The sequence below is a fragment of the Chinchilla lanigera genome, unplaced genomic scaffold (genome assembly GCF_000276665.1).
Source record: "Chinchilla lanigera isolate Chin_1 unplaced genomic scaffold, ChiLan1.0 scaffold00045, whole genome shotgun sequence".
In the NCBI taxonomy this organism is placed as follows: domain Eukaryota; kingdom Metazoa; phylum Chordata; class Mammalia; order Rodentia; family Chinchillidae; genus Chinchilla; species Chinchilla lanigera.
Genome location: NW_004955446.1, coordinates 7,603,529 through 7,625,944, shown reverse-complemented (window position 1 = coordinate 7,625,944; position 22,416 = coordinate 7,603,529). Strand labels below are relative to the sequence as shown.

At 39.8% G+C, this 22,416-nt stretch overlaps 2 long non-coding RNA genes across 12 annotated transcripts in view; one reads left to right on the top strand and one right to left on the bottom strand.

The window, feature by feature from the left end:
• Positions 1 to 341: 341 nt before the first annotated feature.
• Positions 342 to 21,516, bottom strand: LOC102003499. 2 transcript variants are annotated; one of them, XR_262379.2, is made up of 6 exons: positions 20,054 to 21,516; positions 12,828 to 12,921; positions 5,865 to 6,008; positions 2,488 to 2,584; positions 2,213 to 2,337; positions 342 to 827 (listed from the first exon to the last, which is right to left on the bottom strand). It is a non-coding gene; the product is annotated as an uncharacterized LOC102003499 (long non-coding RNA). The 2 variants fall into 2 exon arrangements; XR_262378.2 differs by lacking the exon at positions 2,488 to 2,584 and having other exon boundaries at positions 20,054 to 21,508.
• The window catches only part of LOC102004433, a 22,482-nt gene continuing 20,348 nt past the window's right edge, over positions 20,283 to 22,416 (top strand). For 8 of the 10 annotated variants that reach the window (XR_001235680.1, XR_001235675.1, XR_001235677.1 and 5 more), the window contains exons 1-2: positions 20,283 to 20,372; positions 21,570 to 21,716. This is a non-coding gene — a long non-coding RNA (uncharacterized LOC102004433). The remainder of the gene's footprint in view (positions 20,373 to 21,569; positions 21,717 to 22,416) is intronic. The other 2 variants (XR_001235674.1, XR_262387.1) reach the window with 2 other exon arrangements.

The window sequence follows — 22,416 nt, the reverse complement described above, 5'->3', positions numbered from 1 at the left end:
GAATTTCAGTATGTTTACCCTGTCACTAAAGTTCAAGCTCCCAATGATCCAAAACAAATTATACATCTTCAGATTGGTGTAATTAGCTCCTCATGTGTACAAGGGGCTGCCTTCACAGCAGCTGTCACTCAGGTAATTCATTCACAGAGTAGAGGGAAGAAAAAAATAAGGCTGTTTGTTTCTGTTCTGGGGATGAGGGACACTTTGCCCTAAACTGCTCAGCTGCATCTGTAAAGGCAGCACAGCCATTATTTGTCTCTTCAACAAAACCTTCCAGTCTTTGTGCAAAGTGTTGATGAGGATATTGTTAGGTTTTCAGTGCAGGAGAAAAAACAAACACAGCGGGGAAGAAGGCCTTTATTCTGGACACGGAGAGGAGAGGACTGCATGCAGCACAGGGCTCCTCTGAGTTAGACAACAGAGTCTGGGGGTTTGTGAAGACTTTGGCTACAGGTGGAGCTTGACAGGTGGGCTCAGTGACACGTTAGGAGCTGATTGGGGCTTTCTTCACATGTGCAGGAAGGGTAGGAGGAAGTTGTATTCAGAGCTGAGGGGAGAAGAAGTGGGAAGTGGTCATTGGGAAGATAAGCTGTTGTTTGGGGCTTCAGTAATGTTAGGCCGCCATAATGATTCAGCAATTCTGCCGGGGCAGGAACCTATCATTCCCATCTTTTGGTTGTTAAGAATGGGCAATGACTCAGACTGCTTCCAGCTAAATGGGGGTATCATTTTGGGGACAAAGAGAATCCATATAGAAGCTGGTCCCAGGTGTCTCAGTCAGGATGAAGAGTTCGTTAGTGAAGGTGCACATCTGAGATTGAAGAAACCTTGAAAAAAGTTTTAAAAGACAGGGTGCTATGAGTAAACAGGTCATTATCATGATTAAAGGACCCAGAACAGGAAACTGGAAGGGGGTTCATGATCTGAATGTGTCATTCCACCACGACCATGGCATGGAGGAAGCATATTGACTTCTTAGCTCTTTGCTCTTTCATTCTAGCCAATTGCGAAGGTGCTTTACCTTATCCATGATGATCTCCGATTCATTTACAAAGTAACAGCATTATTCTCCCAGCATAGCACAGATTTCCCCTTTTTTGGCTTGTCAGGACATTGAGAGTGTGATGGTTTTGGAGGGTAACTGCTGCAAGGTTATTAATTTGCTTTGGAAGTGAGTACATAGTGGGTGTTATCTCATCTATTCTTTGATGGACTCTGAGGGAAAGTTGGTGATAAAGCTCTTTGGCACAAATGCTCATACCTATTTCCCTTGCCAAGAAATCAATTCCAAGGACTGAGAGAATTCTCACTCCAGTAAGGACCAGAATGTGAACGGCCCTTGTTTTTCAAGTGAGATGGGCATCTCAAGGCTGGGGTAGGACAGATATTTCTATGGTATCATGAGAATTTATCATCAAGGCCAGGACCAGGAGGACTAGCATGCATGATCCTGTGCATTGAGGAGGGAGCCAAGTATAAGCTCCTGTTTTGCACCCTATGAACCATCCCCTGGGTGAGCAGACAACCGTATTTTGTGTGTGTATGTGTGTGATGTAATGAGCGCAGTGGAGAAGGTCTTCCAGTTAGAGAGGAGTTTTTGAGTTGAGAGACTAGACAAGTAAGATTAGTTGACCATAGCTGAGATTTGTGTATCAATAGAGGGCCTATTGTGGGTAGGCTACATGGGAATGATGAGAGGCATTCCAGTGTATAGCGGCTACCATGTAGAGATCTTGTTGGTATAGAACACAGAGCCAGCATTTTGTGAGGTTTGAGCACTGTAAGAGAGTGTCATAGGCCTGTGAGAGGAGCTGGGGAATAGGGGGAGTGATTTTTTGTTGGAGGGCAGTTGGAGGGCAGGCTGGGACATCAATAATAGGAAGTAGGGCTACAAGCTGACTTTTCAAGATCATTCCCCAACCCCCCACACTCTGTTAATGAAAATGTATCAATGCCAATTTCTTTTATCTTGACACCCCAAGTTGCAAGACCATAGGTATAGGTCCACTTGGACAAATCTAAGAAGATGCAGACCCACGCATCTCAGCCTGGTATGTGAATTGGTTTGATAACATTAGATGGGTAACCTTTTCAATTCCCAATGCATCATACCCCCATTTCCTTTGGGTAGAACTTGGGGACTCAGATTTTGTTATCTAAAAAATACAGCACAAACATCACCCTATGGAATTTTATGATCTTGAAAACTCACCTTGTAGCCCTACTTCTTCCACTGAGACTCAGGGCTCCATGAAGGATACCTTAATGGGGGCCGTGGACCCCAACCCCATCAATCCTGTTCAGCAGTGAGACCAAGCAGATCAGCCAAAGACCAACCTGGTGGCAACAAAATCTCTTGTGAGTGCAAGGAATTAGCAGATGGCTTACCCACTTTCTGGTGTTAGGACAGTTGCACCTTCAATGGCCCTTGAGGTTGCAGAGGGGACAGGGCTCCTGTGGAGGTCATGGGTTGGGGCACTGGCATACCCAGTATCCTTCTTTGCTGCATGTGAAGCAAGCTCCGAGAAGGGCTCAGGTGGCTCTGCCTTTTTTGGGTTTCCTATCTTAGGAGCTCCAAGTGCCACTGTTAAAAGATCAGTTTTATATTTACAAAGTTTATTTTTTTTGTGCTTCTTGTTCCTCCTTCTGTTTTTGATCTTTATTGTTGAAGACAGAAAAGGCCATATTAAGGAGGTCTCCCTGTGGAGTTCAAGGCCCAAGTTCAGTCTTTTGTAGTTTTGCACAAATATCAGGGGCAGAATGGGAAATAAAATAGGAATTAATAACAATTGTTCTTTCAGGAGAGTCTGGATCTACATTAGTAAACTTAGTTAAGAAGTCCTTAAGATGTATGAGGATCATGGCAGGATTTTCATTAGCCTGTTGGATCTGTTCTAAAAGCTTGTTGTAATTAGTGTGCTTGCAAGCTATTTTGTTAAGGCCCACAATTATACATTCAATCATCTTGTGTACTTTGTTAGGTCCATCACCATCCTGATAATTCCACTTAGGGTCATGATCTGGCACCATAACAGGTCCAGGGTCATTTTCAGTGTGTTTGCTTGATCTATGACTGCTTTCCTCTCAAACCATTTGCCATAATCGAGTTTTTGTTGTGAGGTGAGAGTGCTGTTTAGAATCACATAAACATCCTTAAAATGTAGATCATAGCAATTAGTTATAAATTCAAACTCCTTAATATAAGTTTGTGGGTCAGTGGAGAAGGAACCTAATTCACGGTTAATTTGGGATAGGTCAGGGAGGGAAAAAGGAACATGGACAGATACGAACTAGTCCCTCAGGACCAACCTGTTCCCAAAGGGGGAGCAAAAATTGAGGCTGAGAGGACTGTTGAGTGTGAGGTGTAGATGGCCATCTGGCAACCAACAACATCTCTGGACTGTTACAGGGTGATTGACCACAAGAGGGCCCTCTTCCACCATGTGACAGGGAAATACAAAATGGTGACTGAGTACAATGTGGCCCACAACGAGATGGCTGCTGATGGTAAGGGATGGTAAGGAATCACAGATGGCGACTGGTCCTCATGTGACCAGCAACAAAATGTCTGCTGCTGATCACATGACAAGGGACCACAAGATGGCAACTGCTCCCCATGTGACCCTCCACAAGATAGATGCTGAGAACCACATGATAAGGGGTCACAAGATGGCGGTTGAATACCACATGGTTCACCAGGTGGTTGAAAGATGAGAGGTCAGGTGTGGTGAGCAGGAGGGGAAAATGGCAACAGGGGAGCAGAGAAGGAGAAAGAAGAGGGGCTGTCAGACAGGATAGGTGCCTCTGGTTGAGCAGATTGGGGAGTTTGAGATAGGGGTGAGGAAGTAAAGGACAAATGGGAGGCTGTAGTGGGTGAGACGAGGGAGAAGGATAAGGCTGGAAGCCCAGGAGCTTCTAATTGAGGAGACTGAGTTTGGGCTTGAGGATTTGGGGGAGGAGGAACAAAGACCAAGGGTATGTCATCTAAAGGATCTTTGGAGCAGAGGGAAGAGAATCAGGTGGAGTAGTGTGGGCAAAAAGTATTTGGGTCCCTTACATGACTGTATAAGGAGGGATGTGTCCTCAAAGTGAAGAAGACCTGAATATAGGGGATTTCTGACCATTTGCCAGTGTGATGACAAAAACTGTCTAGGCCTTGGAGGATTAAAGGGTCAAAAGTTACCCCCTTCAGGCCACTGGCTGCCATTCTCGAGTTTGTGTTGTGGCCAAGCTATCTGGCAGTAAAAGATTAATTGTTTGGGTTTAAGGTCTCCTGGAGGCCAAGGGAGCCAAGATCGTGGACAAGGCACCCTAGTGGTGTGTCTTCTTGAGGGCAGGAAGGAGTATTTCCCATAGTGACCAAATTAGAGGTGATCCAAGAGCTATGGTCAAAATAGCCTGGGTCACTCTTTTTCAAAAAGGTTCATCACTCGTTTTGAGAATGTGACTAGGAGAAAATCCCAACACCTGCTCTTGTCAGCTGTCACTGACAGCGTGTGGGGCGGTGTCCCAAAGAACAGGAGGGCAATAAACCTGCCTCTGGGCTTAAGGGCAGTAGCCCAACCCAGAAAGTGTGAGGGTGGTTAACCCTGTCCAAGGGACATGCAAAGGATTTCCTGACATGGGTCCACACGTTTCTGAGACTGGGAGACTGAGAAACTGAGACAGGAAACCCCAAAACTGAGAGGTGGCTCACCTGTGGGAAATGAGGGAGACTGGTGTTGGCTACAAGATAGCAATGGCAAATAGGGAGAGGAAAGGAGGGTAGCTCGTAAGCAGAGGCAGCTCAGAACCAGGGGCTGACCCTTCAGGAGCCACACACCGTGCTGAGTTATGGCACCAGAATGTTAGGTTTTCAGCAGAGAAGAAGAAACAAAGTGGGGAAGAAGGCCTTTACTCCAGAAATGGAGAGGAGAGGACTGCATGTAGCACAGGGTTCCTCTGAGGTAGACAAAGGAGGCTGGGGGTTTATGAGGATTCTGACTAGTGGAAGAGCTTGAGAGGTGGGTTCAGTGACATGTTAGGAGCTGATTAGGGCTTTCTTCACACATGCAGGAAAGGTAAGAGAAAGTTGTATTCAGGGCTGAAGGAAGAAGGGGGAAGTTGTCACTGGGAAGATAAGCTGTTGTTTGGGGCTTCAGCCATGTTAGACCACCACCATAATGATTCATCAATTCATATTTGGGCAGGAACCTATCAGATATCATTGGAAAAATAAGGGTAAATCTAAAACTGATGTGGTGGGCCAACACATTCCAGGAAACTTCCACTGGGGCCTGCTTCAGCACAATCAAACAATAGGGGTGCAGGCTGAGTTCAAGAGGGCCCCTTGTTCCAGTCTTACATAGACTCAGCTGGGATTTCTCAGCCACCAGCACATCTGTGTGTGCCATCAACCACAGGCCTGGGCACATGGAGAAAAATAGGCAGCCTGCCTTGGCTCTTGCCTCAGCATGTACCATGCATGTTTCTGGCACCAGAAGTTAGCTCAGTATAAACACTTGCCTTTGAATCCAGGCAGAAAGGGGACATCTGGTGGCCAGAGGGAGTGAAGGCTAGCATGAGCAGTGCCTGGGGCCAACAGGCTGGGACAATGGCTGCACACCCCATTCCTTTCTGGATCCCACAAAAACTTCTTGGGCACCTCTACTACCCACCCACAGCTAGCCCCACCCATTACACTAGCAATGAATACACAACTATAAAGGGACTGGCCAAATAGAGGAAAAAAAAAAAACAGAGGGGAAAAAAAGATATTTTTGGTGACTGTGACCACAGAGGCAATGATTGTGGAGAGTGTACGTGTGTGTGTGTGTGTGTGTATGTGTGTGTGTGTGTGTGTGTGTTGGGCGGGGGCGGGAAACCTGTTGATGGAGCCCATTCCTGACGGTGAAACAGGACAGTGAACCACTACAAGTATCTCTCCTAGCCCCAAGGTAATGGAGCAGAAACTGTAGCCAGAGGCTGCAAAGAGGTCTCCAAGTTTTCCCTGGTGTCACCGATCAAGGCTAGAAAAGAAAAAAAAAAATCAAGGTTAAAATTCAATTACTCAAAACATTGTTCAAATCACCCCAGACTCTCATATTGCTCAAGTGGTGATTCTTCCCTTGACATAAATGAAAAAATTATAAATAAAAAAGGGGGATCCAAGGCTTGGGGTTTTTGACTTGTATTGGGTTTAAAGAATTGATTAGTTAAAGAAAAACATTTTAAAGGGCTTTCATACACAAGTAAGGATGGCCTCCAGGTGTGGCAGCTACAGGTCCAAAATAACAAAGGTGCTAGATTGCTGACCTGGAGGGATGCAAAAGGCCGTTCCTCCTCACAAGGAATACAGCCTCCCAGGGAATTTCTGCCTTGCAGGAAATAAAGCCTCACAGGGAATAGAGTGGTTTTCTCTCTCCATTACAAATGACACTTAAGGAGAAGCTTTTACATTTTTTCCTCAAGGTGATTTATTTAAAAAGCTGTTTCCACCTTCAAGATAAAAAATGTTTTGCCCTTAGTTAAAAAAATCATATTTCCTAAGATTTACAATAATGGGGATATTTTAAAAGATTACTTAAATTCTCTTGATTTCTAATAAGGTTGATTGTCTGTTTTAAAGTCCTAAATTTATTTGGTATAGAAAAGCTTTGATATTTTACAAGCAAGTATAAAGGTTTGGAGTACAACCTGAAAACAATGGGGTTTGAACAGTCACTTGATTTTGACAACCCATTGAAATAATGGCAGGCCTGGTGCTGGCCTCCAAAGGGTACAAGCTATAACTTCTTCATATTTGAGTCACCTAATTCAACAAAGATATATTGTGCTCCAAACTGTTTAGATCAACTCAAACTGATTTTCAGACTTTATTTGGCTTAAATAATAGGCGTTGGCCGGATCTTAAGCTAACTAATCATAATTTAGGTCTTCTCTTTGACATTATCAAGGTTTGGAATATAGATGTAGAAGCAGGCTTTCACCTGAGTTACCAGCTAGGCTCAATGATATCAAAATTGGTTTACTCACAGGTCACCAAAAAATTATGATAATAAAAAAATTCCTTAGTGTGGGGAGAGTTTATTGGACAGGACTCCAATGAACAGAGGGATGACCAACATTTTTTCATTAATAAGGAGCCCCCAATGATCTTGACAGTCTCTTGGGAGATACCCCTAATAATTTGGTCATTAGTCAAAAAATAAAGTTTTGTAGAGAATAAATGAATAAAATAAACTTTCATCACAAAAGATGCTCTTGGTACAAAACTAAATTAAGAAACAAAGGTTTTCACATATGTATGACAATACACTATTGTTAATCTTATGGGTTGTTAAATGTATTCATGATTCCATATGTACAGGTCTTTTAAAATGTAAAATAAGGATTGCTTATTGTGATAAGACAGTTAATTTGATTCATTTTTATCTTATTATAACTAACATTCTAGCATTAACTTTAGTATGTTATATAGATTCATAGTATTTTCATATGTTCTAAATGTCATGTCATGTGAGAGAATGTGATCTTTTTTGCTGTGTAACATAAGTTTAAAAACGCTTAGTGTGGTCACTCTTGTTTTACTAACAATGGCTATGAATTTGAAAATGGGCATATAGGGAGCATCTTTACAAAATGAGTTAAAATATTCAATCAGCAGAATTTACAATCTCATTTTAAAAAGAATCTTAGTGAAATTGTTACTTAACTAATGTGGCGTATAGTCTTTTTCGATGTTTATTATTGTTATAATTAGTAATATTTTAAAATTTAGGATCTATATGTATAAGGGTGAGAAGAGAGTATAAAAAGCCTCAGTGTATTAGAAATCAAATTCCAGAGTATCTGGGGGATATCTTTATTTTTATTTTTTATTTTTTGGTACCAGGAATCAATCTCAGGACCTTGAACTTGCCAGGCAGGCACTGCACCACTGAGCTATATCCCAGGCCCCTCTGGGGGATATTTTATTCTACAATAAGTTTTATATACCTAATATTGCTTTTCATTTATACAATGATTTGTAGTTTTCAACATGCTTATAAAAATATTTAATTATCACAGAAGCCTTTTACAAATGACAAGGGAAAAGTTTTCTCTTATTATCTATTTCTTCTTTGAAAGAATCTTTTTGGTCTATGTTTTGTACTCTACTTTAAAGAGAATGATACATAGAATATTAACTATTCTCTTATTATTTTGTTAGGAAATTGTTTAAGTTTTCATAAAATTGAAAAATAACAAGGGAAGTAAAATTATCTCCAAAACAAACTAACCTGAAGCTCAGAGAGATTAACAATTACCTCAAATCTGCATTTCCATAAAGAAGGGACAGAGCTAAAAAGCATGTGTAGCTCTCTTGAGTTGATCCACAGCCCAGAGTGCAGACTCTAGTGCTCTGGAAGCAGCTTTAATACACAGCAGTTGTTCATGTTAATGTTCATGAAGTATCTCTTCTGAATCACTTTCCTCAGCACCTACTCTCTGTCCATGCAAAGGTCTGCTCAGTGGCTGACTACAGTCAGGTGATAGGAGAGAATTAACCACCAGTATGAAAAAAACTATTCAAAGTCACAAAACAGACTGGTAGACCATGAAAGAATAGCCAAAGAAGTTGAGACGAGTTGTTTTTTTTTTAATGTTAAGCAACTTTAAGCAGAGGGGTGTGTGTGTGTGTGTGTGTGTGTGTGTGTGCGCGCGCTGAGTGGTTGTCTAAATATTTACTACATCTAGCTCTGAATTGTTTTTTCCTATTAATATTAGTTGGAAACCCAACTTGCATTGATAAGTGAAAGATTCATAAATGAATCTTTTTTAAAATTTATTTTAAAAACAAAAGAAGGAAAACATATTAACAAACAGACATCCATTTACAAAATAGCAAAAGAACAATATAAGCTATACTTAATTACAGACAAAGTGGTAGAAATTTAACAATGGGTGCTGTATTACATATTGATATCTTCAAAGTGGTCTGCTGTGATTCTGATGGGCTTTCCTGTTTCTTTTCTCTAGCAGCCTTTAATAGTCTGTTCTTTTGCTGGATCTGGGATCTTGATTATTATATGTCTAGGTGTAGTTTCATTTTGGTTATGACTAGTTGGAGTTCTATATGCCTCATTTACTGTATATCAGATTCTGATTCTATGCTTGGGAAATTTTCTGCTATTATTTCTGCAAATATTCTTTTCATGTCTTCTGTGTTGCCTCCTGCTGTTTCATTGACTCCTGTGAGTCTTACATTATTTCTCTTTGTCTTGTCTTGCAGCTGTTGTATTAATTTTTCCTGGTTTCTTATTGATTTTAAGAGGTCCTTTCTTTCACAATCGCTAACTGCCATGCTGTCCTCAAGATCTGAAAGTCTATGTTTGGCTTCATTCAAACAGTTTGCCAGCTTTCAATGGAAGTTTTTATTTCCTGGATATCTCTTTTAGTTTGTTTCATGCATTCTAGTTCATTTTTATATTGCTCATTTAACATTTCCATTAGTTGCCTATGTTCATCTATTTTTTATTTATTTCTTTAGATGTGTTGAGCAATTCTTTCATTATTATTGTCATTTCACTTTTGTCTGAGAGGTTATTTCTGATTTGATCTCTTCTATGGCCTTTTGGAGTTGTTTCTTTACTTCCTTTGCAATCATTTCAGCAATTTCAGGTGTGTGTTTACCAAGTTCTCCTATGTCGATGTCTCCTGGACTTGCTCTGAATGAGGTGGAGTTCTGAGATTGCATTTTAGTCCTTCGTCTTGTCATGTTTGATGCCAGAAGCAGAATGCTCAGTCTCCTTCTTCCCTGGCAGCTCAGCAAAGGTCACTAGTGTTCCTACCTTTTCTGGTGGTCAGGCTTGCCCCTCAGTGTCCACTGAGATGCGCTGCTTAGTCTGGGGTCTTCCAGCAGATGGTGAAATGTACGTAGTTCTGTCAGGTTTCAGATGTGAACTGTGATGTCACCAGTGACAGACCATCTGATCTAGTGTCCCCTCACAGCTCAGGGCATGAGCATGATGCAGAAGCAGGCTGCACTGGTGGTGCAATCACAGACCAGTGGTCCTGTGTTCCCAGGCAGTTCAGGGTGCAGGCAAAGCCCAGATACCAATTTCAGGGTTAAGTTTTTGAACCATCTGATTCCGTGTCTCCTCATAGCTCAGGGTGTGCACAGGAGCCAGATGTGGGCTGCACTGCTGGTGATCATGGACCACCTTTTCCTGTGACCTCCAGGAGATCAGAGTGCATGTAAAGCCCAGATGTGAACCGCGGTGCCAGCAGTTGATGGACTGTGTGCTGTAGTACCTCAGGCAGCACAGTATACATGCCCAACTTGAACCCCGGTGTTAGCAGTTCATGGTCTTTCTGAGTCAGAATCTACTCTCTGCACCAGGTGCACAGAGGGTGGAGACTCAGACTGTAATGGCAGTGGGGTCGTGGGTTACCGCCTCTCCCCCAAGGAAGTAGATGGGAAATACCTGGTTCTCTCAGCATTCAGCTGCAAGCTGTGAAGTCAGCAGATCACAGATCACCTGATTCTGTGTCTCCAGGCAGCTCAGGCAGTGCACAGGAGCCAGATGAGGGCTACACTGGTGGTGATGGCAGACCATCTGTTGCTGCAACCTCCAGGAGGTCAGGGCATGCGCAAAGCCCAGACACAAGCCACAGTGTCAGCAGTTTGTGGACCACCTGCTCTAGTACCTCAGGCAGCACCGGACATGCACAGGGAGGGCCCAAACACAAACCCCGTTGTTAGCAGTTGGTGGGCCTTCTGAGTCAGAATCTCCTGTCTGCACCAGGCGCTTGGAGGGCAGACCATAAATGAATCTTTTACTAAGTGATACTAATAACTAATTAGTTACTGACATGTGCTCTTTAGCTATAGAACAAAAAACGCATGATCAAAAGCCTTAAACATTCTTTTGAAAGTTCATAGATTGTTTTGGGGAAACCACATAATTTTTAAAGAAAAAACTGTATTTGAATTTCCATTATTTCAAAGAAAGCACCAAAGATATCAATATAAATACATCATTTGCATAATTTGCATGAGCTACTCAGATAATTGCTCATAATTGCTCTTTTCATGTTTTGCAGGAAACGCAAAAGTACTCAACTGTTCCCAAATTTATGAATTACATTTTTCAACACATATCTGCCAATGGAACACACTGCTTTTCCTGTGTAATAACGATGTCTGCTGAAGTTCTCAAGGTCATAAAGGACAATCACTCCATAGAAACCAGCTGATAACATGCTTATAATAAAAGAACTCTCATTAATTGATCATTTTATTACTTCATTTCTTTATGATAATGTATATATTATGAAAAAGTTGATTGTTAAATATCCAATGTATATGATTATAAATACAGAGTCAATTCTCACAAACAAGGACTACAATAAACTTCAGTAAACTAAAATTTCTTAATATTCATAGGATAAGACTTCATCCTTGTTTTCAACATGAGATGGAGTAGGGGTGGGGGAGCTGGGAAAGCGGGGGAGGAACAATTATAAGGGAAAAAATGAAAAGACAGATTTTGCACATGGGAAGGGGACCAAGCAATGAAAGGAGCAGGGCAGATGAGAGGGATAGGGTACAAAAAAGTATTAAGGTACATTATGTACCTGTTAACAACTCTCCATGATGAATATAATCATAATTTACCACAGACATATACTAGTAGAAAATTTGAAAAAATTTCAATGAGCCTAAAGACTTTATACCATATAAAAATTCAATCAGTGATCATCCAAGTTTATCTTCATGATTACAAAAAGGGTGAAATAAATCAGCAAATGATAACTTCTTAAGAAAGGAAGATACTACAAAGTTATTTTAACTGTTAATTTTAACTGTGCTAAATGAAAATGGAATCTGAGAGACGAGCTATTTATGATAACAGCTATGTGACCCTGGCACCTTATGTCACATGTCTAAACATTTCAACATTGGTAGGAAAGGAGGCCCTTTTCACCTAAATCACAAAGCTGATAGGATGATAAAAGTGCCAAGTTCTTTGTAAGTACCTCCTTCTTTCTCTTGTGAATGTATTCATTCCATCTGTTCAGCTTCACCTGAGCACCTAACAGTATGTAAGTCAGTCTGCTAATACAGCTGTGGACAAGAGTGGCACTGTTCCTGGCTAGAGTTTACAGTCTAGTAGGAAAGACAAGTAGTGTACATAATCACACAAAATGTTAGTTATAATTGATATCATTGTGATAATAACTAACTTTGAATTTCCTTGATTGTAATATTTAAACTGGAATTTCAAGGAAGAATTGGAGTTAACAATCCTGTTTCATTCCAGAAACTGAAAGAAGGAACATGTGGCTGAGGGGTATGGAAGAGTGGTAAGGGATAAGTGGTCAACAGGGGCCAGACTACTCAGAGCTTTACTTAGGGGAGTAACAGAGGGTGCTAAAAAATAAATGATAACTAAACCTTGTCTATTCCATTTATAGAAGTTAACTTGTCTATTCCATTTGTAGAAGTCTGTTAACTTCTGAAAGGAATAAAAATATAAGCAACACTGCTTTGGACATTCTATGCTTTTGCTTGTGTGTTTTCCCAATGAATACCATGAAAGTAGTAACTATTTTTTTTAAAATACCACCTAAAGATATGTCCTAGCCCTTTTAATCCCACTGCATCTAATCAAGTTTAATCTTTGTTCATTTAACAATGAACATTTGGCAACAGTTTGCACTTTTTACATCTGTGTAAATGAACTCATGATTTCAAAAAAGGTATAATTCAGACTTTTTTATGAAACTTCTACCAGATCAACCTGAAAAAACATTGTACTGCATCCTAGAAAGAAAGTGATATATATGTTGAATAAACTTACTATCTCCTTTCAACAAATTCGATGTCAAGGGCGTAACTCCACTCCCATGGATTCTTTCAACATCTCTGTCTTTGTTTAATTCCAGTCCCCAAACCTTTAAATATTAGAGAGAAAATAATGATAAGGCTCGACAATAACACGATAATTTATTTTTTTTTATTTTAAAGATAAAAGGAGGGAAACATTAACAGACATACAACATTTTACAACATATCACAAGCACAGTACAGACAATACAGAGTTACAAACAAAGTGGTAGGGGATTAACAATGGTTGTTGTATTCCGTATTATTTTCAAAGTGGCTTCTCATGAAAACAGATACAGACATGCAATACTGGTCAACCAAAGACTCATTGACAGTTTCTTTCAGCATAGAAATAGAAGACAGAAGAATAACCATGTTAACTATCCTGTATATACATACATACTAACACGATAATTTAGAATCAGTAAATTCTTCACCAAGATAGTATATAGTATGAAAATCATTGGTAATGCTTAAATTTTCTACTACATATTTATAAGTATTTATAGAACTGTAAGGATCACAAAACTTGAAAATATTAACAGTTCTGCGCATGTTTTCACCTGAAGTATTATCTTGAATTTCATTTGAAGCATTTATTATGTTTTAAAAAAGATATTTAGAGACTGAAACGTCTCACAGTTTAATTCTAAAATATTAAACTGAGGTCACCTAGTGGACAAAGCTTAAATTACAGGATTGTTAAAAATTCCCTTTTCTTAAGTATGTAGAATTAGAATGGTTTGATTCAACAATTAAGCATACTTAAATAAAGCCATTTCATTTGTTTACCAGAGCTTTGATACCAACAAGGTGTGATAAACACCGCTTGCTTCTTATTTACTTTCTCACTTCTGACCTGAACCTGGGTTCAAAAAATGGAAGTTTATAGTAGAACACAGGAACCAGAGCCTAAAGCTTCTGACCAGACAACCAAAAAAGGCAGTCCTAGGGAATTTGGAAATATCAGGGACAGCACAGACATGAAGGAGGTCAGAATATGGATGTCCTAAAAGTGCCTATAACCTTTTGGACTCATTCTTGAGTACAGCATGCATGGATTTAATTATGAATATCATACAAAAAGTTTGAAAAAAAGAATGAACCACCACCACTTAGGTCATACTCTGAGTGGCACACACCTGAACAGCTCTGAAGAGGTTTTGAAAACTAAACTAAAATTGGATAGATACATACATATATATACATATGTATATACATAAACATATATATTTCCATCTTCAATCTAATCTTGCCAGTCATGTGTTAGAACAAAAGTATTACCGTTCTTCCTAAAACTTAAATAAGACCCAGAGCTTCATAACAGTGTAATCAAAATGTCTATAATGCAGTCCACAATTACTATGCATATGAAAAACCATGAAAATTTACTTCAACTTGCACAGGAAAGGACAAGCAATAGAAGCCAAAGCTGATTTGACACAGCATTTAGTATTATCTTCACAGACTTCACAGCAGCATTGGAAAATGCATTGAGCAAGAGTTTCTGAACACACTTGAAACAAATGATAATATAGGAGCTCTCAGGAAGGAAATAGAAGAAGAAAATAATAACCAAATGGAAATTTTGGAACTTTTCAACCTAAAATTATTCTAATTTAAGGGACACAGTGTAGACTGGTGTTCACAGAGGACCTTGAAGATAGAGCTATTGAACTTACACAGTCTGATAAGAGGAAAGAAAGATTGGGGGGAGGGGAAGAACAGAGCTTCGGAGACCAGAGGAGTAATTGCAAAAAAATAACACTTATGACACTGGAATTCCAGAAAGAGAGAAGAAAAAATTTGGTAGCAAGAAAATAATGGAAAAAATGGTGCAAATCTTCTGAAGCTGTGAGCGACATAAAGTTCCAAACTAAAAAAGCAGAACAAACCCTAAGTAAGATAAAGTCAGATAAATCTATGTCCAGGAATATTATAATCAAACTGCTAAAAACTGAAGACAATATTTAAAGATGTCAAAAGAAAAGGTCAAATTATCTACAGAGAAAAAAAAATGTTTGAGTAACTGCAGATTCCTTTTCAGAAAACATGGAGCCACCAGATCTAACCTAAAAGAACTGAGAAGTAGCGCTCTTTAGACAGAAGGGAAATGATATAAGAAGGAAACATGGGACATCAAGAATGAAGAGAAATCAACAGAAATGGTATATATCTGGGTAAATATAATTAGACTGTTCTTCTCTTAAAACATATTTGATGATTGAAAACAAAAATTATAACATTGCCTATACTGAATGTAAATCTATAAGACATCAACATCTAGGCAGGAGAAGAAAGGGTGACAAAGTTTCTACATATCAAAAGAAGCATTAAAATAAGGATTCTATATTGACAATGAAAAGTTAAGTTTGTATTTTGTAATTCCCAGAGCACCTACTAAATATATATATATGTAAACATGTGTAGAAAGAGATAAAGTGAAAACCACAAAGTCAATTAAAACAGAATACTAAATAATGTTCAAGTAACGCACAAGAAAGCAGAAAAGTGGGGGAAAGACATGGAATGAACAAGTGAAGCACTCTTCCCTGCTTGTGGTACCATGAAATGCTTCTGGAAAATTATGAGGTCTTACACGAAACATGTATTTATATTCCACTTTTCCAGTACTAACCCATCAGAAATAAAAACATATACCCATACAAAGACTGGTGTATAAATTTTCATAACAGCTTTAATTACAATAACCAAAAACTATAAACTCAAGTGTCCAGCAACCCATTATAGAAGCACTTCTTGGTCCTTGTCTCAGTCCAAGAAGTTTTATATTTGTAATCCCATGGAAAAGTTATTGGCATTCTAGTGAGTTAATTCTAATCTACCAGTTCCAGTGCAACCTATGGCAAGAATGAAGACACTAAGGCATATCTCAGTTGTGGGGAGCCAAGGGGTCCTAAGTCAAGCTAATCAGAACAAAGGCCTCCACCCAGGGCCAAACCCAGGTTTTATTACTTCATGAAAAAGTGGGTGGCTGGAGGGTGAATGACTGTCAGAATGATGGAAAATACTGAGTGTCATGAGCTGGGCTAGGGACGTGGTCTGAAAGCACCTGTGCAATATGCAGAGAGGAGGGTATGCAGGAGTAATCTGCATAACACAATTTGAGGTAGCATCTAATGTTTTAGGTCATTGCTTCAGCTCCGATGTGTAATCTTTTATGCCGTGGGAAGTCACAGTGTCTTATCTTGAGGCTTGATCCCAGAAGACAGCATTGAGTGTGGCTCTCACGTATGTTTTTTGGGAGCTACAGGGTGGGGTAACACTGACCTGTTGCCTTGTTTCGAAGACTACCCGTCAGCACCTGGGCTAGAACCATTTGCATTGCTTAAAGCCAGTTGAAGTGATAAGGAAAAGTCCTAGCCAGCTCTGTCCATCAATATATGGAAATAGGGCCAGGTTTAGCCAAAATGGAGATAATTGCTCTTCTTTCAAGGAGAGTCATCCAGGTGGCCCTTCACAACATGAGTAGACAAATAAATAGTACATATACCTAGAGGAATGCTCCTCAGCAATGAAAAGGAATTGATACATGGAAACTGGAGAAACTTCAAAATAATCATGCTCAGCAAAAAGATCAGACAAAAGTGATTATATTTAGACAATATTCTGAATATTTAAACTAAGCTGAATTAAAATCTCTAGTAATTGATCTTTGACATATTTTTTCCAAATACTCAACGTGATCCCAATATTCTGATAAAGTTTTATATTTTTATAATATCTTCCCATCTTTTGTAATAATCATCTCAGCTATACCTCATTGAATAAGCATTTTGTTTAAAGCCATTTGATGGGTCAAGTATTTCATAAGCACTCTCACATTTGTAAGAGTAGCAATTCTTTGTATTCATATTTCACCAGCTCACATGAAAATTACATAATAAAAATATTAAGTGAAACTGGCATTATGGGCTTCAGGATAAATACTGACTTTTTATTTTGAATACTACTGAATTACTATTGATGCTTCCTTTTGCATTATTCACCCACCCAATCCATTCCCATGGCTGTTGTTTCTATTTCTTAGACATTATTCAAATCTCTTCATTCTCTTTATCCCACCTGCCACCTCCCCAAAGCAAAAAAAAAAAAAAAAAAAAAAAAAAAAAAAAAATAGTGGAAGAAATGTTCATAAGGGGGCTGGGGATTTAGCTCAGCGGCAAAGCGCCTGCCTGGCAAGTGCAAGGTCGTGAGTTCAGTTCCCGGTACCAGAGAAAAACAAAAAAAAACAAAAAAAAAACAAAAAAACAAGAAATGTTCATGAGATTACCAGGGCATATGTTTAGTCAGAAATGTTCAGTTATAGTTCAGGAATCAGGTTCTACAGGGAAGTACTAAGTAATACCAATTATGAGTTCATCTAGTGATTTGGTTAGGAGACCTCTCACTGTTTTGAAATTTTATACCTTTCAGTGAATGAAGATGTTTAGGTCAGAATGTTGCTTCATCAGTGCAAGAAGACCCTTTTAGAGTCACAACACCCAATTGTTAGGATGCTCAGTGGCTCCCTAATTAAAATTACTGCTGAAATTATAAGATTCCTAAACATATTAACTTAAACTACAGGGAAAAGAGTAATGTTTATTAAAAAATTAAAGCTCTTTTTGCTGAAATCAAAGATGAAGCAATAGGCAAGTCCACTAGCTTTTCCCCACTTCCTTTGCTGATCATAATGGAAGAACTGCAGAACTACTTCGTGTGAACACGACATATTACTGGAGAAGAGAGGCAAATTTTGATACATATAAAATGGAGTTTTTGCAGTCAATGAATTCATATTCTCTGGATGTGTGTGTGGTAACAAATGGCTGAGTTGAACAAAAATTCCTGTCATTGCTACAATAACTGACTGGGATTAGGGAGAGGAGATCAGTAGCATGTGCAATGCCACACAGGTTTAAAAACCACACTGGTTGAAAAAATGATTTAATGTTAAGTTGTTTAGTTAAAATTACACTCAATATTTAGGAACACATTTACTGCCCTAAAGAAGTAACACTAAATGTAAAGATAATACAACATTTTAGACACAAAATGTTACACAGTTACTTGTTGAAATCACTAAATGATTATTATGTTTTGTTTTGTTTTGTTTTGTTTTGTTTTGTTTTGTTTTGTTCCGGTACAGGGAATTGAACTCACGACCTTGCACTTGCCAGGCAGGCGCTGTGCCACTGAGCTATATCCCCAGCCCACTAAATGATTATTATCTATTAAGATAATATATATTTTTGTTCAGTTGTGATAAGGCCCTAAGAAAATGGCTTCCCATGGTCTCCACCTCCTGGTATCCATGACGTGAGTTAGTTCCCTCTTCTTAAGTGTAGGCCACACCTACTGACTTACATCTGATGAGTGGAATGTCACAAAAGTGATTTGATGTCATTTTTTGAGATTAGGTTATAAAGAGCTGGGCTTCCATCCCATACTCATTTGCTTTGATGAGAGCCAGCTGTCTTGCTGTACTCTGCCCCATGGAGAAGAAATTGTTGGAGGCCTCCAGACAAAAGCTAGTGAGGAACTCAGTCTGTCTACTATCATTTCCGTGTGCTTAGAAGTGAATCTACCCCCAGTCAAGTCTTGTGGATGACTATCAACCCATCCGATATCTTGTTGGTAGCCTTTCTGTCTTGATGAGCCAGATAGAGGACCCAGTAAAGAGACATAGATTATCAGCATTTTGAGCCTGTGAAAGTATACATCTCACAAGTGTCTTACGCTGCTGAATTTTGGCTACTTTGTTACCCAGATATTGATAAGTAACACGTAGTTGAGTTTTTCCTGAGTTTTTCCTCATATTAGAATGAGTCATATGCATCAGTTTGTCAGTAAGCAAAACGTACTGTTTTTTTCTCCCTATCAATTTAAATTTCATAAAGAAATCATTACTGTTAGAAGTCCTTACTTCCTTTACACTGTTATTCTTCATCTTACTAAAATCTTCTTTTTATTCACATCATTCCTCTGACACTGCTATTACCAAAGTCATTAGCAATTATCCTGCCACTTACATGCAATGTAAACTTCTAATTCCTACTGAATTCCTCAGATTTATTGAATGTGTGTCATTTACATAACACTTAGATCTCTTTTATTCTAAAGGGCTAAGAATATAATAGTCATAAGAAAAACTACATAATACAATTTTAATAATAATATAAAAATGGAATGCATGAGAAAAAGCAAAGCAGAGTAATGGGACAGACACCTACTGAGAGCAAAGAAGAGGGTTACAGGGCAGAATCTGACACATTTGATAGCTTCTATGGCAAACACTGCCTTCCCTCAGCATCCATGACACCGCATCTCCCTGGTTTTCCTGCTACCTCTCTGCTTACTGGTGCCAGTCATCTGGAGGTTCTTCTGCCTAACATCCCTCTCCTACGGCTGGACGTCCAACCCAAGGCTTTGCCCATGGTGGGCAACCACTATTCCTCTGAGCTAGATCGCTAGCTCCTTCTGCCTAACTTTAAATGTTCAAATTTTTTCCATTGAACTACCTCTCTTACTCTTATTAATATGCATGCATGACTGATGACCTTATTTCCTCTTTATGACTTCATGTATCTTACATTGAAAAACATCTAAACTTCCCCTGAGCATAGAATTCACACAACTACTGTCTTATCTCCACTCTCTAAACTACCAGCTTCACAGGTTCCTCAAATTCAGTACAAGCGAAATGAAGAATAAAATTTGCTTCCCATTTGGAAAGTGTTATCTCAGAATATGGATCTAAAATACAATTTCCTATAGAAGGCACTTACCTAGGAATTACTATTGATTCTTCCTTTTGCATTATTCACCCATCCAATCCATTCCCATGGCTGCTGTTTGTATTTCTTAGACATTATTCAAATCTCTTCTTTCTCTTTGTCCCACCTGCCACCTCCCCACCTCAGGCTTCCATCAACTTTCTCCAGGACAACTGCAAATTACCTAACTTGGTTCCCACTCTTGTTCCCAGATTCAGTCCATTTTCTAAGGAGGAGGCAAACTCCAGTAGCGGTAACCGGATTCTCATCTTCACGCCTTTACCCAAGTGCGCGAGGCTCTTGCTTATCCAGCTTCTCCCTACTTTAACTTCATCTCTTGCCAACAGCTAAGGCCTCAACTCTGTGCTCTAGCAGCTGGTCTAGATTTAGCTTGCTAGAGGTAAAGGTAAGGTTTCCTTACCCCCACGTTGATTGCTCTCTGGAAGCACAGAGGGTCCTCCAAACTTGCTTGTCTCAAGGAATAAACCCAGCATCTCTTGTCCTTACCGCATATTAGGCTGCCAAAACATCTTCAGTTGAGGCGCTGTCACAACACAATCTCCTATTGGCCAAGCGTAATTCCAAGTGACCAATGGGGAGCGCGATGACGTAGAAGACTTGAGGACGTAGGCGGGAACTGCGCGGAGGGAGCGGTTGGTGGGTGAGACTTTCGCTTTTAACTGCCGCAGCTCCGCGCGATTCCCAGGGATAACAGAGGGCCAGCGTGGGTCGCCTTCAAGGTTTGTTCCGCGCCCCGTGGAGGACGCTGTCAAAGGGGGTGAAGGAGCACGTGGGCACGGAGCAGCTCGGAAACAAACACTACTCCATCCCGCAGGACAATAACCGGAGGGGTGAGGGGTGAGGTGACGGCGAAGGGCGGCGGTGCTGATTGCTGAAGGGGAAGTGCGAGGCCCCGCCCCGCCCCCTGAGCCCACGTGTCCCGGGGGGCGGAGCCGCGCTCCTCCCCCGCCCGCCCCCGCGCGCCTGAACCCCGGCCAGTTTGGCTGTGCGCCTTCCGGGGGCGTTCTGCAGGGCCTGAGTCTTAAGGAGTTGTTTCTCTAATGCGCTTTTAAACTATTGGAACTGGGAACGTGCTGCCTTCTGCTGCCTGTTCTCGGGCAACCACGCCTCTGCTTTCTGACACTATATTAGTTTGCATTCCTGGAATTTCACGTAAATGAAAGCCTGTAGCAGGCCTTTACCCTTTCCCAGCTGCACTCGGCGTAGTCGTTTTGAGACTTGTCCGGGTGTTTGAGGAGACCAAAGCTTCTCCCTTTTTGCTGATATGCCAGTGTATCGATACTGCATAATTTGTTTCTCCATTCACCTGTTCCTAGATATCTGGATCGTTAGCACATTTAAGTCAGTTGTACTGTATTTTATTTGTAAATAAAAATTTTAAAGTGACTTCTTACTAATACCAAAAATAACACTGAAGAAAGCAATGAGCTAACACTGTGCAGTGGCTGAGATGGCTAAAATTACAGATGAGGGACCGTCCCGAGTGTGGATGAGGGTAGGGAACAACAGAAGCTCTCAGACACTGCTGATGGGAATGTAAAGTAGTAGTACCTACTTGGGCTGTTACAAAGAAATGATCGACATCCATGAATAAGTCTTCACAGAGACATACTTTATCTCTTGTGATTAAATATCTAGAAGTGGAATGGGCGGGTCAAGTTCTGGGTGCGTGTTGTACTTTTCAAGAAACTGCCAAAGTGGGGCTGGAGATTTAGCTTAGCAGCACAGCGCCTGCCTGGCAAGTGCAAAGTTGTGAGTTCAATTCCCGGTACCAGAAAAAAAGCAACAACAACAACAAAAAGAAACTGCCAAAGTGATAGTAGCATTTATATCCCACCCCTTTTTCCCTCCTTCCCTATTTTCCTTCCTGCTTTCACTTCTTCTCTCCTCTTCCCTCCCTTTCTTCCTTTCAATAGACTGTCCGTGTATTGCTCAGGCTGACCTCACATGAGATCCTCTTGCCTCTGCTCCCATATGGATTTTTAAAATACTCCTATGGTATTCTGTGACCCGCTTTACTCACTAGTGCTGTAGCCTTTTTCAAACTTGGATCTTCTGTGCAGGTAATTACGTCAACTATTGATAAAGACAGTTTTGATTTTTTTGTATGTGTTTGAAATGTTTTACTGAAAGGTTTTTAACATGAAAAAGAAAGCACAGAAATAGAGATTACATTAGGATGACCAAGGCAGTATTTTACATGACAAAAATCAAAACAACAAATTTATACAGTAAATGTACAGGCACTGAAAAAGGTAATTGAAATTTAATCCAGGCTGCATATACATAAATGATCTGACCACAGGCCCTTGCAAAATAAATCATTCTCTAGAACACTGTAATAACAACCTTTCTCGCTATAAACTGCCTTATTCCCTTTTGAAGGAACTTCTGTATATCATGAAAAGAACTGGCATGACACTTAAAGACTTCAAAAAGACAGTTTAAAAACATATTTGTAATGCAATTGTGATAAAATATACACAGTGAATCTTACTACTTAAAAACTTTAAAAACAAGACCACCTTAAATAAAAGTTAAAACCTCATCAAAGAAAATGCTCATCATTTTTATAGCATTGTTAGAAAACTGAGAAGATTTTTTGGGAGAGGGGAAAAGAAAGATATATCATAGTTATTCATTTAAAATGTGTTCAAAAAATGTTCACAAGGTTGTAAATTGCTGCTTAAAACTGTATACCATAGATGTACTTAAAATTGTATACCATGGATGTACTTCCTAGTGTTTAACTGGAGGACAAAC